The sequence below is a fragment of the Pelophylax lessonae genome (assembly GCF_965119305.1).
Source record: "Pelophylax lessonae genome assembly, chromosome: 4".
Classification (NCBI taxonomy): domain Eukaryota; kingdom Metazoa; phylum Chordata; class Amphibia; order Anura; family Ranidae; genus Pelophylax; species Pelophylax lessonae.
The window spans coordinates 590,771,802-590,789,031 of record NC_138771.1 but is presented as its reverse complement, the minus strand read 5'-3'; positions in this window follow the sequence as shown (position 1 = coordinate 590,789,031).

The following is a 17,230-nucleotide window of genomic DNA, read 5'->3' as shown; positions in this document are numbered from 1 at the left end:
TATAGGCTAAACTGGAAGTGTTGCTGGAGGACGACCTCATGGCTTGTGGATTTTATGTCTGTATTATTCTTGCAAAAAGTGAGTGTTTTTAGCTGCTGTAAATAAATAATACATTGTGAAACAGTGTTACACTATGCAGAGCCTTCCTTCTTTTATACACCATCCATATTAAGGTGATATCTGGACTATCCACCAGACCACTGCTGACCAAACATTATCCACCATAGAGGGTCATCTGCTGAGACCACCCTAGGCACCTGGAGAGTTAACCCAATCCAGCTCATAACTACTATCTACCCAATGCTGTAACCTTACAGCTGTAAGGTGAGGGAATAGCACACACAGAGGTGTCACCACATTGGATAATTAAGACATCAGTCACTTTTCTATTTGGTGTTGGGATTGTACCCAGACCTGCATGTAGAGTCTACTTTTCCACTGTTTTGTATATGAACATTTTTGATATATTTTTTATGTTTTTAGTGATTAACCACATATTGATCACTGACATGGTTTTTACATGATTCTGGATGAATGATTGAGTGTTGACTTATGGTTCCCCAATTTACTGCCATCTATTGCCTTGTTTGATTTATTGCAAACACTTACGGTTATATATTTTGATATATACCATTTGAGGTTTATTCACTTTAATTTTCTTTACACTCCTTTATTGTTATATGTACTATTACGTCACAGATGCATTTAATCATTTATCACCTATATTAGTTGTCATTCGACAGCGCAGCACTATTATCTCACTGCAAGAAGAGTATAATTGGACCTAGACAAAGAGAGAGGATCCAGTGGTTGTACTTCTAATAGAGATGATACTATTATGGTGAGGGCCCAGGCCCAGAGAAAAGTTTTAGCTACAACCAGAAACTAACAAACTGCTAAGGGGTAAGGGGGGAGGGGTCCTGTCTAGTTCTGAGGGATGGTATACTGTATCACATAATAATATTCCCTCAAGACGTTTTGGTGACCTGATAGGTTGTACTGTCAAAGGTCAGAGCCCTCTCTGTGGCAGAAAGAATCCACATGGAAGTGGGACACTGGGTATTCACCTGGTAAAAAAAACACAAGCTGTGCATGTGGGTCTGTTACAGTTGATTGAACAAGTCTGTCAACACTGTGTGGTCTGTTCAGAGTTGAAGGGTGTTGAAGCTCAAATCTCTCTCACCTGGCACACAGTTTCCAAAGTGAAAGTACTGAATACTGACTTTTTCAGCATGTAAGAAGATGGAAATCATCATGTTCTAGTCATGGTGTACCATTTTACCACATTTGTGGTAGCAGTACCAACCCATGACCAGATCATATTGCTGTGCAGATGGTGTGGATCACTTCCTTGTAGCTGTTCTCAGAAGGTACATTCAGACCAGGGATCCTGTTTTGAAAAATAGTTCCTCCAGGAACAATGCAAAACATTAGGCATTAAGAGATCACATACTACTCCATACCACCCAAGTTGCAATTAAGAATTGTAAAGCTTCAATCATACCCTGATACAACTACTAAGATGCTTAACTTGTGAAAAACAAAGCAAAATGACTCATTATCTAGCTGAAGAGGTCAGGGTATACTACCATACGGTACACTCGCCCTCCCATGTTATGTTTAGCTGTTCTCTCAGGGGGCCACAGACCTGTGGGTCAGAGTGCCCACAGAAAATCTTGAACAAACTCCAACTACCTGGATTTGGGAGCGGAAACAATAACTGTTTGAACTCCGGTCAACCCTAAGGTGGGGACAGGAGAGTTAGAAGCAACGGACTTTGACCTTTAACCTTAGGACAGAGTGTTAGTCTGACATAACAGTGCACATCAGCAAGAAAAATCACAAACTGCATGTGAAGAAGACCCTTAAGTTACCCTACAACAGTCCTTTTCAGGAGTGTCAGCATATGATGTCCAGAGAAAAGGAACCTGAAAAATACCACTGTTCCTACATAGCAAACTCAAATCTATCGAGACCCACAGAGTTTTGCATAAGGGAGTTTGCAAAGTACCTGTATTGAGGCACAAATAGCTATGCCTCCTGCTTTTCCACCATTATCTCCAAGACTCCCAGGAAACACCATGGTTTCTGACAATATTGCACAGCTCAATGGTCACCCAGCTCATGTCTGATTGATCCTATTCCCCCATCCGCATCAAATCCCTGCAATGGTATTGTTTTGTGACAGTGTGGAGCCTTTCCCGCCATCAGAATACACTAATCAGTGTTGCCAGCTATAGCTCTAAAAAGAATGGTAAAGGTACAGATGTTTTTAAAGTGAATCTATGCCCAATTTTAGCACATACAAAACTATACACTTTATGCATTTGTACACTGAATTTTTGATGCCTGTCTAAATGAGCACTTTACATTTATTTGCTTATCTAAAAAGGGTTATTAGGCAAAAATACTGTATAACATCATGAGTGTATGAATTGAATTTTTGTAAGAACTTACCGTAAAATTATTTTCTCTGAGTCCTCTGACAGACGCAGCCTCTCCATAGTTTCCTCAGCAATGGGTAATGTGCCACCTACAGGAGTAGACTAGGCAGTGAAACTTCTTAGAAACTTTTCACCTGACATGCCTATAGGGGCTGTCCCTCATGACATTACCCCAGAAACACCATGCTCACTAATCAGTTTCGTAGCAAGCAGTGAAGGAAAAGACAACCAACCCTAAAATAGAGGGGCGAGGGCTGCGTCTGTCAGAGGACTCAGAGAAAATAATTTTAAGGTAAGTTCTTACAAAAATTAAATTTTCTCTTACGTCCTCTGACAGACGCAGCCTCTCCATAGTTTTCTCACCAATGGGACGTCCCATAGCAGAGCAGGCATGAGTGGTGGGAAGAACGCAACCAACAACCGTTAACGTTTCATCAAGGCTAGAAAAAACTTAGCCAACAGGGCAACAAAAGCTCTCCAACACCAACAGGAGCTTACCCCTGAAAGAGAAAAACAAATCTCCTCAGCAAGCAGTGGCCTGCAAAACTCTGCGGCCAAAGGAAGCATCCGAGGATGCCATCACATCAATCTTGTATACTTTTGTAAAAGTGTGCACAGACGACCAAGTTGCCGCTTTACACACCAGAGCCACAGAAGCCTGATGGCGAAAAGCCCAAGAGGCACTCAGTGCTCTAGTAGAATGTGCCCTCACAGGGAAAGGAGGAACCTGACCCTTCAGTGAATAGGCCTGAACAATAGTCTATCTGATCCATTTGGATATGGTTGCCGATGACACAGCCGAACCCTTACGAGGGAATCAGACATCCGAAAGGATTCCGTGGCCGACAGGTAAACCCTGATTGCCCAAACCACATCCAGCGAATGCAAAGCAAATTCTGTGGGATGCTTGGGCTTCGCACAGAGCGAAGGCAAAATAATATCTTCATTGAGGTGGAAAGCCAACACCACCTTAGGGAGAAAATATTGGTTAGGTCGCAGAACAACCTTATCCCTATGAACGACCAGATAACTTTCTGAGACAACAAAGGCAGAGAGAGTTTGCTGATATTTTCAAAGGGAGGTCATTGCAGAATGGACAAAACCAAATTCAGATCCCACGGAGGCAAAGGGGACCTCCTTGGAGGAGCCAGATGACACACCCCTTGAATAAAGGTGCGAATCAAGGAGTTAGTCACTAAGGGATGCTGGAAGTAAATGGCCAAGGCCGACACCTGACCTTTAATCATGCCCAAAGCCAAATGTTGCTCCACACCCTTCTGCAAGAAAGCTAAGATCCTCGCCACCGAAAAGGAGCGAGGATGCAATGTACATCTTCTAAGTACAATGGTAAATCTTCCTGGAAGTCACCTTCCTAGCTCTCAACAAGGTAGGAATCACAGAATCGGAGAGACCTCTGTCCCTTAACACCTGGCCTTCAACAGCCATGCCATTAAAGCCAGCGAATATAAAGCAGGATGGAATATCGGCCCTTGAGACAGCAGATCTTCTCTCAGAGGCAGCCGCCAGGGAGGCTCGACGACCATCTTGACCAGGTTTGCATACCAAGACCGGTGAAACCAGTCTGGGGCCACCAGAATCAGCTGCACCTTCTCTGCCACCAACCTGAAGAGGAACCTGGACAACAGTTGTTTCAGAGGAAAGGCATAAATCAGCCAATATTGGCTCCAAGGCACCACCAACCCGTCTGTGGCGTCTTGAGCCCTGGCCACAAACCTTTCCACCTTTTTGTTTAGATGAGACAAGAACATATCCACCTCCGGAGTTCCCAACCGGGTACAAAGGAGGCAAAACACCTCCGGATGCAGGGACCATCCCCCCTGATCCAGGTACTGATGACTAAGGTAGTCCGCCTGCCAGTTCTCCACTCCAGGAATGTGAACAGCAGAGAGAGCTGGAACGTGCGTCTCGGCCCAAGTCAGAATCTTGGCCACCTCCGTGGCCGCCCGGGCACTTTTGGTGCCCCCTTGGTGATTGATCTAAGCCACAGTCCTGGCATTGTCTGATTGCACCCGAACCGGGAGACCATGGAGCCGAGACGTCCAATGGAGCAGGCAGAGTTTGATCATCCTGAGCTCCAGAACATTGATCAGTAAGGAAGTTTCCTCCGCCAACCACAAAACTTGGGCACAAAGCATGCCTAACACCCCACCCAGCCCTTCAGGCTGGCATCTGTGGTGACCACCGTCCACAACAGCGGCAGGAACGACTTGCCTTGGCACAGAGCAGGCGACAAGCCACCACGATAGCTCAGACCTCGTGAGACAGCTTAGACAGATCATCCTGTCCAAAGATTGCGGATCCTTGTTCCATTTGACAAGGATCTCCGCTTGTAGAGTCCTTGTGTGAAACTGGGAAAATGGGACCGCCTCGAAGGCCACCACCATCAGCCCCAGGAGAGATTGTTGTCCATAAGGGTCCTGATCTCGCCCTGCAAGGTCTGAAGTTTCTCCTCTGGGAGAAAGACCTTCGCTTGAGCTGAGACCAAGACCATACCCAGATAATTCAGATGTACTGACGGGGTCAGTGCAGACTTCTGGAAGTTGATGGTCCACCTGAACCATGACTGTCAGATCGCCCGACAGAGTGGCACACGAGCTTGCCCTTCACAGGAGATCGTCCAGATAACCGAGGACCGCAATCCCCCTCTTGTGCAGCAGAGTCAGCACCGGGGCCAAAACCTTGGTGAAGACCCTGGAGGCAGAAGCTAGACCAAAGGGTAACGCCACAAATTGAAAGTACTCCTCCTCTACTGCGAAACGGAGATACTACTGATGACCCTCGTAAATGGGGATAAGCAGATATGCATCCTTTAAATCGATTGAGGCCAGAAAAATCTCCTTTGTTTAAAGACGCCACCACCGACCGGAAGGATTCCATCCAAAACTTCTGCACCCACACAAAGCGGTTCAGCGACTTGAGGTCCAGAATTGGACGTACCTTGCCCTCCTTCCTGGGCATCGTGAACAGGTTTGAGTAGAAACCTCGAAACCTGTCCTGATGAGGAACCAGGACAATAACGCCCTGTGCAAGAAGATTCTGCACTGCCCCACTTGAGATCCGTTAAACGACCTGGAGACAGACGGAGATTTGATGGAAAGAACCTGTCTGCTGGGCGAGACCAAAATTCGATCTTGTACCCTGTACAAATCAGTTTGTGAACCCATTTGTCTTGAAGCAGAGATGTCCAGGGTTCCTGAAAGTAATGCAGACGTCCCCCACCCCTGAACCGGGTGAGGGCGTCCCTTCATGCGGAAGAAGACTTGTCGGTTGCACTGGATTGACCGGCCTTGGGCTTACCCGACCAGATCTTATTGTTTCCGCCGGAGGCTTTAAATGGTTTACCTTTTTCTTGCTCCCCTGAGGCACGAAAAAGCCCCCAGTGAGCCTTGAAGGAAGGTCCCCGCTTACCATTGGGGTGCCTTACCTTTTGCAGACTGGGGGAGAAGAGTACTCTTACCCCCTGTCAGACCCTTGATTAGCTCATCCAAGGAGTCACCAAAAAAGGCTTTCCCCCAAAAAGGGAAGATCAGACACAGCCTTCTTAGAAGCATGGTCCGCCAACCAGCTCTTCAGCCACACCATGCGGCGAAAGGCAATCCCCACCGCAGATACTCTTACGACCAGGGGAGCCTCATCCAGGGCCGCATCACACAGATACACAGTGGCCTGGGCCATCTAATTCATGAGCTCAATAAGAGTTGGAGGAACCGACTCAGCCAGCAAGTTGCTTCCACCAAAGCGCTGTCCCGTGCTGCAGCTGAGGAGGACTCATCCTCCTCGCCGTCTGACTGTGAGGACAAGGATCCCTCTGGGAGGGCAGTTTCCGTGGCAACCACATCAGGCTCTGAATCAGAGGACTGAGAGGGCATCGGCCATTTTTGGATAGCAACTTGTTTCATGACGAGATCTACTTTGGATGCCAGAGTTTCTATGGCTGCAGACAGGGACACTAGGAAAGTCGATCCAGATGGTCCGGATGCACAAATGAGATCAGCAGGGAAATTTTGACCCTGGGACTCCATGTTTGGCAATACAAAAAAAGGAGTACACTGACCCTTTCAGGCACGATCGCGGTACGCACCGCTAGACCGCGCTACTGTTGGAGTCCCCCTTTAATAAAAACTGAGACCGGAGTCCCAGCAGGGAACCTAGGTCCTACTCCTAACACTAGGCAGCAAGAAACTGATTAGTGAACACGGTGTGTCTGGGGTAATGTCATGAGCGACGGCCCCTATAGGCGTGTCAGGTGAAAAGTTTCTAAGAAGTTTCACTGCCTTGTCTTCTCCTGTAGGTGGGGCATTACCCATTGGTGAGGAAACTATGGAGAGGCTGCGTCTGTCAGAGGACGTAAGAGAAATGGTGCCATTTAATATGTTATACATTTCCACCTTACCATAGAATGGTTCAATATACAAAAGTCCATCTTCTTTGCAGTCTTAGGGCTTGTTTACACTAGCCTTTTACGAGCTAGTGTCTGTACGAGGTTGAGCAAGTGGTCATTCCTGTCTCTGCAGAGCAGCAAGGTGCATTGAGGTGACATCCGGTGTCATCCAGTGAACTGCGGAAAAAATGCAGCATTTCTGCTGTAGTACCCTCCTAGGTAGGTGCTAGAGAGAAAGAGTATAGTTTTGGATCTTTTCTGCTTAACCAGAAAGATTGCCAGGATCTATATTGTTCTCTGCCTACCAGAGAGCAGGATCTGCTAGTGAGATCTACTCATGGTGCTTGGGTGCAGCTCAGTTTGTCTGAAGTGTTTCCCACTGGTCCAATGGAGATGCATATTGGACAGTGGGAAGAAACCTGACAAATGGGTGCACTGGCATTTAGTAAAGCCCGGATGATTGGCAGAGGAAAGTACATTGATGCATGCTGGGAAACTGTATAAATGCCAAGGGCAAATGTGCTCAGGGTCTTTCAGCTGGAGAGCGGGGCCCCAGAGGGAGGGGCGTCTGCCCCTCTTCTGTAGAAGTTGCCACAGGGCCTCAGGTAGTTGACATGAGGGCCTGGGAGTTAGAGAGAAGCTGAACCCAGAGGTCCTGCAGAGCTGACTGGAAGGGAGACACTGGAAAGGATCGGATTCTACATACAGTGAGTATAGATCTGTGTCCTGAGTGGGCCATTCCTTCAGCTAGAAGAGTCAGTGGATGGGTGTCAGTCAAGGGGATGCTAGAGAGTGTTCTGAAGATAATGTAGTTGCATCAAGTCTGCTGCTGGAGAGAGCAAGAAGACTAAACCCTTCTATACAAGTGGCAGTATGGTTAAAGCAGTGTGACTGCTTTCACAAGTAACCATTTGAGGCCAAGTGAGAGTTGTCCTTATCAACTGTAAATAGTTCAAGTTGGAGTATCCCTCTATTCCCTTCTCCCATCCAAGTTCCAAAATAAATAACAAAAACCAAAACCCCTGGACTGTTTATTTAGTAATGAGCCATTGGGAGTAAGGATGGATTGTGAACTGTCCCTAAGAGACTGTCTGCAGGTAATCAGAGGAGGCCCAGGAAGTCATCACACAGCAATCCCTACGGGGACAGTGCTACACTGCATTTTTCCATTCCATAAGAATGGTCCCTCAAAATTAACCTGGGAAACCAATACTTGCTGGAGTGTTGGTCTCCTTGGTTCCCATGCAGCTCTAACTGGTTTCTCCTGCCAACCTCTACGTAGCTACAAGACACAAAAGCAATGTGTTGGTCAGCAGAAGGAACTTCTGTGTTCTTTGGGGGTCCAGGGAGATCGACACACCTGGAACTGTCAGTTTTCAAACCGACTTTGGGGAGGACCATTGGGTCCAGAGTATGTGTTTATCTTGTCATGGTCACTTTAATCCCATTCAATGTCAGGGGCAGCTGCTATTTCCCATATTAGAATGTGAACGCAATGTTCATCAAACTCAGCATTTTTCAACCGTTTTAACATGGAGGAACCCTTGAAATAACTTTTCGTTTTCAGGGAACCCTGCTAATAATGACTATACCTACAGCTCATGGTACATTATCGTGATGATCACTGGGAACAAGAAGAATGCCTTCCTTACAGATAACTACAAGGATTATTGATGTCAGTAGTTATTTATCTGACAGTCTGTAACTGCTCATTGCTTAAGGAACCCCTAGCAACCCCTGAAGGAACCCTAGGGAACCCTGGTTGAGAAGGTTAACTTGTATAATATCAGAAAAACTATTAGAATCATCCTCCAAATAATATTTGATTGTAGTCTTGCTTATATGTTTGGTATCGACTGAAGAGGAGATAGGAAAACCAGACAAAGCTTTAAAACTTTGTTGATCATTTGTACCCCCTAGAATGCTTGGTTGGAGTTGTCTGCAGATACCATAAACATGAATGGTCATCCACCTAGCTAAAAACAGCCAGACTGGGACATATTCATCTCATGTCCATAGGCGCCCTTGGCAACATGGGATATCAACTCCTATTAATGCAGTCTTTAGCTATTGTTAATTGTTGTATGTGTGTTTTAAAGCTCACCCTAAATTATCAGGTTAACTATAGTAACTATGTGGACATTCCCAGACAAAGGAACAATGAAAGTTATTGAGTATGAATACAACACTAGATAAATCATATCTGGTGTGGAAATAACATGTGTTAACTAATCATATCAATTTAAAAAATGAATAAACTTAAACTGAGAGACGATAGTAAAAGATTTATAACTGTTTTATATATTATTTATCCTACAGTACAAACACTGAAACTACTGATTAAAAGTCTACAGAAATAAAGGAAATAAAAAAGTAACTATCAAACATTTTCGCACACCCACTTTCCAAATAATCTGTTAAAAAGGCTCCAGTGTAGTGATTCCAAACTGGTGACTCCAGGGCCAGGATTGGCTCCTTTTGTCTCTCCATCATTAACCTTCTGGACTTCTCTCTCAGTTTGGCACACAGCACACAACACAAAAGAGAAAAACACACACAACACAAAAAAAATGTTTTAATAGTTGTTAGTTCTGTTCCCCCACTTCTGAAAGAGACCAGAGCTATCTCAGGAAATATATGTCCATCTGGGGCTGCTTGCATTATCAAAGTGGACCACCCTAATAATATACAGTATCTCACAAAAGTGCGTACACCCCTCACATTTTTGTAAATATTTTATTATATCTTTTCATGTGACAACACTAAAGAAATGACACTTTGCTACAATGTAAAGTAGTGAGTGTACAGCTTCTATAACTGTATAAATTTGCTGTCCCCTCAAAATAACTCAACACACAGCCATTAATGTCTAAACCACTGGCAACAAAAGTGAGTACACCCCTAAGTGAAAGTGTCCAATTTGGGTCCAAAGTGTCAATATTTTGTGTGGCCACCATTATTTTCCAGCACTGCCTTAACCCTCTTGGGCATGGAGTTCACCAGAGCTTCACAGGTTGCCACTGGAGTCCTCTTCCACTCCTCCATGACGACATCAGCGCTTTGCGCTCCTCCACCTTCCGTATGAGGATGCCCCACAGATGCTCAATAGGGTTTGGGTCTGGAGACATGCTTGGCCAGTCCATCCCCTTTACCCTCGGCTTCTTTAGCAAGGCAGTAGTTGTTTTAGTGGTGTGTTTGGGGTCGTTATCGTGTTGGAATACTGCCCTGTGGCCCAGTCTCCGAAGGGAGGGGATCATGCTCTGCTTCAGTATGTCACAGTACATGTTGGCATTCATGGTTCCCTCAATGAACTGTAGCTTCCCAGTGCCGGCAGTACTCATGCAGTCCCAGACCATGACACTCCTACAACCATTCTTGACTGTAGGCAAGACACACTTGTCTTTGTACTCCTAACCTGGTTGCCGCCACACACGTTTGACACCATCTAAATCAAATACGTTTATTTTGGTCTCATCAGATCACAGGACTTAGTAATCCATGTCCTTAGTCTGCTTGTCTTCAGCAAACTGTTTGCAGGCTTTCTTGTGCATCGTCTTTAGAAGAGGCTTCCTTATGGGACGACAGCCATGCAGACCAATTTGATGCAGCGTGTGGCGTATGGTCTGAGCACTGACAGGCTGACCCCCCACCCCTTCAACCTCTGCAGCAATGCTTGCAGCACTCATACGTCTATTTCCCAAAGGCAACCTCTGGATATGACGCTGAGCACGTGCACTCAACTTCTTTTGTTCGGAAGAGGGGGGGAGGGCGGGACTTTAAATGAGGCGCACGGTGGGATTGGCCGCGCGTCTCCATCCCTAACTTCATTTGCAAAAAATAAAAAAGGTTGGGACTTTGTATGAGAGACATGGCAGTGACCAGGCTTGCACAGTTGAAAAAACATGTTTAATGGTGTAGCATAAAATACAAACATGATAAACATGATATGACATGATGCATAATGGCAAATAGCTAAATAGGCAAAAAGGAAGAAATTAATTCCTAAAGCAGCTTCGAAACAAGCCAGCATGGCAAAATACACAATCTAAATGAGTAATAGGTTTAATCGTAGTAACTTTGATCATAGCATCCATTGACTGACACAAGCTGGCAGTGGAGGTAGGGGCATGAGCTGAGGACACATAGGGTCAGCGGCATCGGCAAGAAGCACCACGCACAGAAAAGCAATTGAGTAGAGGAGTAGTCTGGATGTTGATGGTAATGTATCTATATCAAATAAATAATAGTAGATTTTACAAATTATATGTAAATGTATATAACAAGAATAAATAAAATGACAGTAGATAGTAGGTATGTAGATATATATACCATTATATGACTTGTATGCTATGAAGGAAAGGAAAAATTTGGATATAAGAGATAATATTAGATACAAAGTATCTGTATCAGAAACAAAAATGTGTGTAATAATAAAGAAGTATAGATTAGCTTGCATATTATGAATGGGTGTGAGTGGGTTTGTGTGTGAAAAGGACTGTGAGGTGATGAAAAAGAAATAATGAAGAAAAGGGTGCAAATGAAGTGAGGGAAAAAGGCACTGAAACCGAAATGTGGAAAATATGTGAATAGGTGGAGTGAAACCACAGAATACCAGTGAGAGTAAAGTTGCCATGTGAAACCAATAGAGGAAAGGAGGGAGTGAGATGTTGTACTCCCATAGGGGACTGGGTCCAAGAAAGAGAGAGAGTGGATAAGGTGGAAAGGTAATAGTAAGTAATAGCCAAAAAGAGTAATGAAGGTAGGAGGAAATAAGAGAAAATCCCACCGTGCGCCTCATTTAAAGTCCCGCCCTCCCCCCCTCTTCCGAACCGAATTAGGGATGGAGAGACATGATCGCCGTGACAGGTCTTTTTACGATATTACTCTTTTACATTGACCAGTAGCAAGGGCTCATTTTCCTTAGCCTCACACACTGTGTCAATAACAGACTCCCTCCGGATCAGTTGGAGGCTCTGTATACTCAGTTAGTTACTTGCACAGGTTGATATATATTATTTGCATTACAACTAAATACATGTTTGATACATTGTTTGCCTGTTTGTATATTGTATTGTGCTTATTAGCAATCATACTGTGATCATCCTACATGGACATCCTGGCTTTGCTGGCTGGTTGTTCGGGATGTCCCCCTTTGTCCCTCCCAGGAGCTGCGATGTGCGCTGTATGCCCAGCCCTTTCTCCCCCTCTCCGAGCGGGGGATCGGGTGGGCGGAGCCACCGCACATCAGCGTCACGCCTCTCGCCGTCGTGCGGTGTCGGTTGACGCCTACACGCCGACAGCTGATTTCCATCTTCTGTGCTCATAAGGGAGCCGGCTGGACGGGTTGGCCTCTTCGGCCGTCCCCACGGCCGCCCCTGCTTGCACTGTACGTGACGCTGGACGCTACAGGACCGACGGTACTTGGCAGACACACTGCACACTTTGTATGATACTTCAGCTGGCACTTTTCCCTTATTTCCTCCTACCTTCATTACTCTTTTTGGCTATTACTTAGTCCCTTTCCACCTTATCCACTCTCTCTCTTTCTTGGACCCAGTCCCCTATGGGAGTACAACATCTCACTCCCTCCTCTCCTCTATTGATTTCACATGGCAACTTTACTCTCACTGGTATTCTGTGGTTTCACTCCACCTATTCACATATTTTCCACATTTCGGTTTCAGTGCCTTTTTCCCTCACTTCATTTGCACCCTTTTCTTCATTATTTCTATTTCATCACCTCACAGTCCTTTTCACACACAAACCCACTCACACCCATTCATAATATGCAAGCTAATCTATACTTCTTTATTATTACACACATTTTTGTTTCTGATACAGATACTTTGTATCTAATACTATCTATCCAAATTTTTCCTTCCCTTCATAGCATACAAGTCATATAATGGTATATATATCTACATACCTACTATCTACTGTCATTTTATTTATTCTTGTTATATACATTTACATATAATTTGTAAAATCTACTATTATTTATTTGATATAGATACATTACCATCAACATCCAGACTACTCCTCTACTCAATTGCTTTTCTGTGTGTGGTGCTTCTTGCCGATGCCGCTGACCCTATGTGTCCTCAGCTCCCGGGTGAGGCACCTGGGCTCATGCCCCTACCTCCACTGCCAGCTTGTGCCAGGACTAACATGTAAGTTCTTGGAACTGTGGGGCTAATCCTCCCTTTTCCTTCCTTTATCAGCTTCCATTAACCACCAGCTCATGCAATGTTCTTATACGCATTTTTTATTGTAGACATGAATCATACATCGACTCTGAAGAAGTGGCATATTCAGTCCACGAAACGTGTCAGTCAATGGATGCTGTGATCAAACTTACTACGATTAAACCTATTACTCATTTAGATTGTGTATTTTGCCATGCTGGCTTGTTTCGAAGCTGCTTTAGGAATTAATTTCTTCCTTTTTGCCTATTTAGCTATTTGCCATTATGCATCATGTCATATCATGTTTATCATGTATCATGTTTGTATTTTATGCTACACCATTAAACATGTTTTTTCAACTGTGCAAGCCTGGTCACTGCCATGTCTCTCATACAAAGTCCCAACCTTTTTTATTTTTTGTCAACTTCTTTTGTCGACCATGGCAAGGCCTGTTCTGAGTGGAACCTGTCCTGATAAACCGCTGTATGGTCTTGGCCACCATGCTGCAGCTCAGTTTCAGGGTCTTGGCAATCTTCTTATAGCCTAGGCCATCTTTATGTAGAGCAACAAATCTTTTTTTCTTTGCCATGAGGTGCCATGTTGACCTTCCAGTGACCAGTTACCATTCTCCCCATTCACACCTGGGACCTTGTAACACTAACGTGTCACATGACACCAGGGAGGGAAAGCAGCTACTTGGGCCCAATTTGGACATTTTCACTTAGGGGTGTCCTCACTTTTGTTGCCAACAGTTTAGACATTAATGGCTGTGTGTTGAGTTATTTTGAGGATACAGCAAATTTACACTGTTATACAAGCTGTACACTAACTACTTTACATTGTAGCAAAGTGTCATTTCTTCAGTGTTTTCACATGAAAAGATATAATAAAATATTTACAAAAATGTGAGGGGTGTACTCACTTTTGTGAGATACTGTATATGAGCCTGTGTCCACACAAGCTTGCATATACATTCTCCATCAGGACCTTCCTGATAACGTATAAAAGTACAAACACATTTTCTAATGTACACACAAGTGGTCAACAACCTTTTGGACCTCATAGAACACTAAACTAACAATTGTGAATCCAGAGGAACACTAACATGAATTTGACTTAATGCCTTATACACACAATGCTCCGACTCTCTGCCCTCCCCCCCCCCCCCCTCCCCATCACACTGCTGCCTTATACACACAATGCTCCGGCTCTTGCCCCTCTGCCCCTGGATCACACTGCTGCCTTATACACACAATGCTCCGGCTTTTTGCCCCCCTACCCCTGGATCACACTGCTGCCTTAACCACTTGCCGACCAGCTGCCGTGTATGAGATATACGGCTGCAGGTTCCCGCGAAATGCCGTACCCCTATGCCGCTTCACGGGAGCGAACGTGGGGGCGCACGCGTATTCCCATTCGCCAGTGGGGAAGCTGATCAGTGGGGCTGGCTCCTATTCAGGAACACAGGTCCCTGTGTTGATTCCATAAGCCCTTCCACCCCCACAGTTAGAAAACACTACCTAGGCATACATTTAACCCTTTGATCGCCCCTGGTGTTAACCCCTTCCCTGCCAGTGTCATTAGTACAGTAACAGTGCATATTTTTAGCACTGATTACTGTAGTAATGTCACTAGCCCCCCTAAAAGTGTAAAAAAAGTCAGTTAGGTATCTGATCTGTCCACCACAATGTTGCTGTCCTGCTAAAAATCACAGATCGCCACCATTACTAGTAAATAAAAATAAAAAAAATGACATAAATCTTTCCCCTAGTTTGTAGACACGATAACATTTGTGCAAACCAATCAAAATACGCTTATTGTGATTTTTTTTTTACCAAAAATATGTAGCAGAATACAAATTGGCATAAAATGATTTTTAAATTTTTTTTTTATTGGGAATGTTATATAGCAGAAGGTGACAAATATTGTTGTTTTTTTTTTTTTCAGAATTGTTGCTGTTTTTTTTGTTTATAGTGCAAAAAATAAAAATCCCAGAGGTGATCAAATACCACCAAAAGAAAGCTCTATTTTTGGGAAAAAAGAAGACATCAATTTTATTTGGGTACAGCGTCGCATAACCACACAATTTTTAGTTAACGTAAGGCAGTGCCGAATCGCAAAAAATGGCCTGGTCATTGAGGGGGAATATCTTCTGGTCCAGAATTGGTTAATCACAATGCTTGGCTCTCTGCCCCCTCCCCCTGGATCACACTGCTGCCTTATACACACAATGCTCCAGCTCTTTGCCACCCTCTTACCCCCCCCCCCCCCGCATTCTACATCACACTCCTGCCTTACCCAGTGGTTGATTTGCTAAAGGCAAATAGACTCCAGAGCTTAGTGAATGAGCAAAAGTTCTGCTGACTTCCATCATCCAATAACGTGCAAGCAAAAATGCTGTTTTTTCAATTTTCCTTGCACGTGATTGGGTATTGTTTGCAAAGTGAAGTTTTACCTCATTTAATAAGCTCTGGAGCAACTGCACTTGCAGAGTGCAACTGCAGTTTGCAAAGTAAATCAAGCCCACAGACTCATTATTGGATCTCACCTCCTTATCCAGCCATGTGCTCAAGCTCCGTGCTCCCTCCACCAGTCTATGATTAGCACTACCATTGGAAGTCCCCTCTTCTTCACCTCCTGCTCTCTGCACTACTCCCAACGTCTTCCTCTTAGTTCACAGAAGCCAGAACTACAGAGGAGGCAATGGGAATCAATGCACGCCGACAATGCTGACTGTCAGCACGCATTGAGAACAACACTGGAAACAACATTGGGTGGTATACATCCACCACAATGTTTATTTGCCACGTGCTTGAGCTCCGTGTTCCTTCCCACAGTCTGTGATCATCGCTGACATTGGAAGTCCTCTCCTTCTTCACCTCCTGCTCTCTGCACTATTCCCAGTGCCTCCCTCTGAGTTCACAGGAGCCGGAACTACAGAGGAGGCATTGGGTATCAATGCACGCTGACAGTATTGACTGTCAGCACGCATTGAGAACAACACTGGAAACAACATTGGGTGTATACATCTGCCACAATGTTGATTTGCCAGAGAACCCCTGGGGACCACCAACATTTTCTGGTTGGCGCCACTGGTACATGCCACACCTCCAGGTCCCTCAGCGCAGCTTCCAGGACTTCTTGTTCCTGTAACAAAGGTACAATGTAGGCACCAGCAGCTATCCCTCAGTTAGCTTGGAGGCAAAAGGAGAAGAAAAATGCTTTGTATTTACACTGATGCACACAGCATAGAAGCACCCAGCCTTCTAGAAGTGTGATCGCAAACGTGGCTCCATAGGACACTGCAAAAGTATAGAGCCACCCTGAAATCTGAACAAGGGAGTAGTGATTAGGGGATAGTATTGAACAGGATGAATGTAATATTTTGTAGGAGGAGCAATACCAAGTGAGTCCCATAATCAGCACTTCAACCGGATTCAAATAGTGGAGTATTAATATCATTATAGATACAGTGGGATGAACTATAGTAATCACAACCACACACTATGGTCAGTACTCACAGCCACAGTGGATTGTGTGGCTCCCCTCTGGGCAGTAAAGCATGATCAGCAAACCCATTGTAGAAATTTGTTTCTCCTAATGGACGATGTGCTCCTCTCTACCGGAAGTCCCATTCAATCCGATAGCCTGTAGCTCAGAGCCCACCAATAAAAGTTTGCTGGGTTTGTGGCAGAGGCGTAACTAGAACCTTCAGGGCCCCGATGCAAGAAACCATGAAGGGCCCCCCAGACCCCTGGCCGGGGCCCTTCCCTTCAAGCCCGGGGCTCTTCCCACTAATCCTGGGGCTCTTTAATCTCATTGCATGGCCTTTTATTATGGTCCCGCATCAGGATCCTTTCACAAGTTCTGCAGTGGGCCCCCTTCCTGCAATCTTGGGGCCTCCCCACAGTGGTGAAATGCCAGGGCCCGGTCGCAAGTGTGACCTTTGAGATCCTAGAAGTTCACCCACTGGTTTGCTACCGGGCCCCCTGGAGCATGGGGCCCGGTAGCGATTGCAACCCCTGCAACCCCTGTAGTTACGCCCCTGGTTTGTGGAGTTCTGACAGGTTTGCTATGTGAGTCATCCTTTTAAAAGGTACATTTATTGGATCACCGAGAATGTTGATCGGAATGATCTAACTGTTGTACCCTTTTTCTAATGTGTACTTTGTTCAATAAAGCTTTTTGGAAAAAAAAAA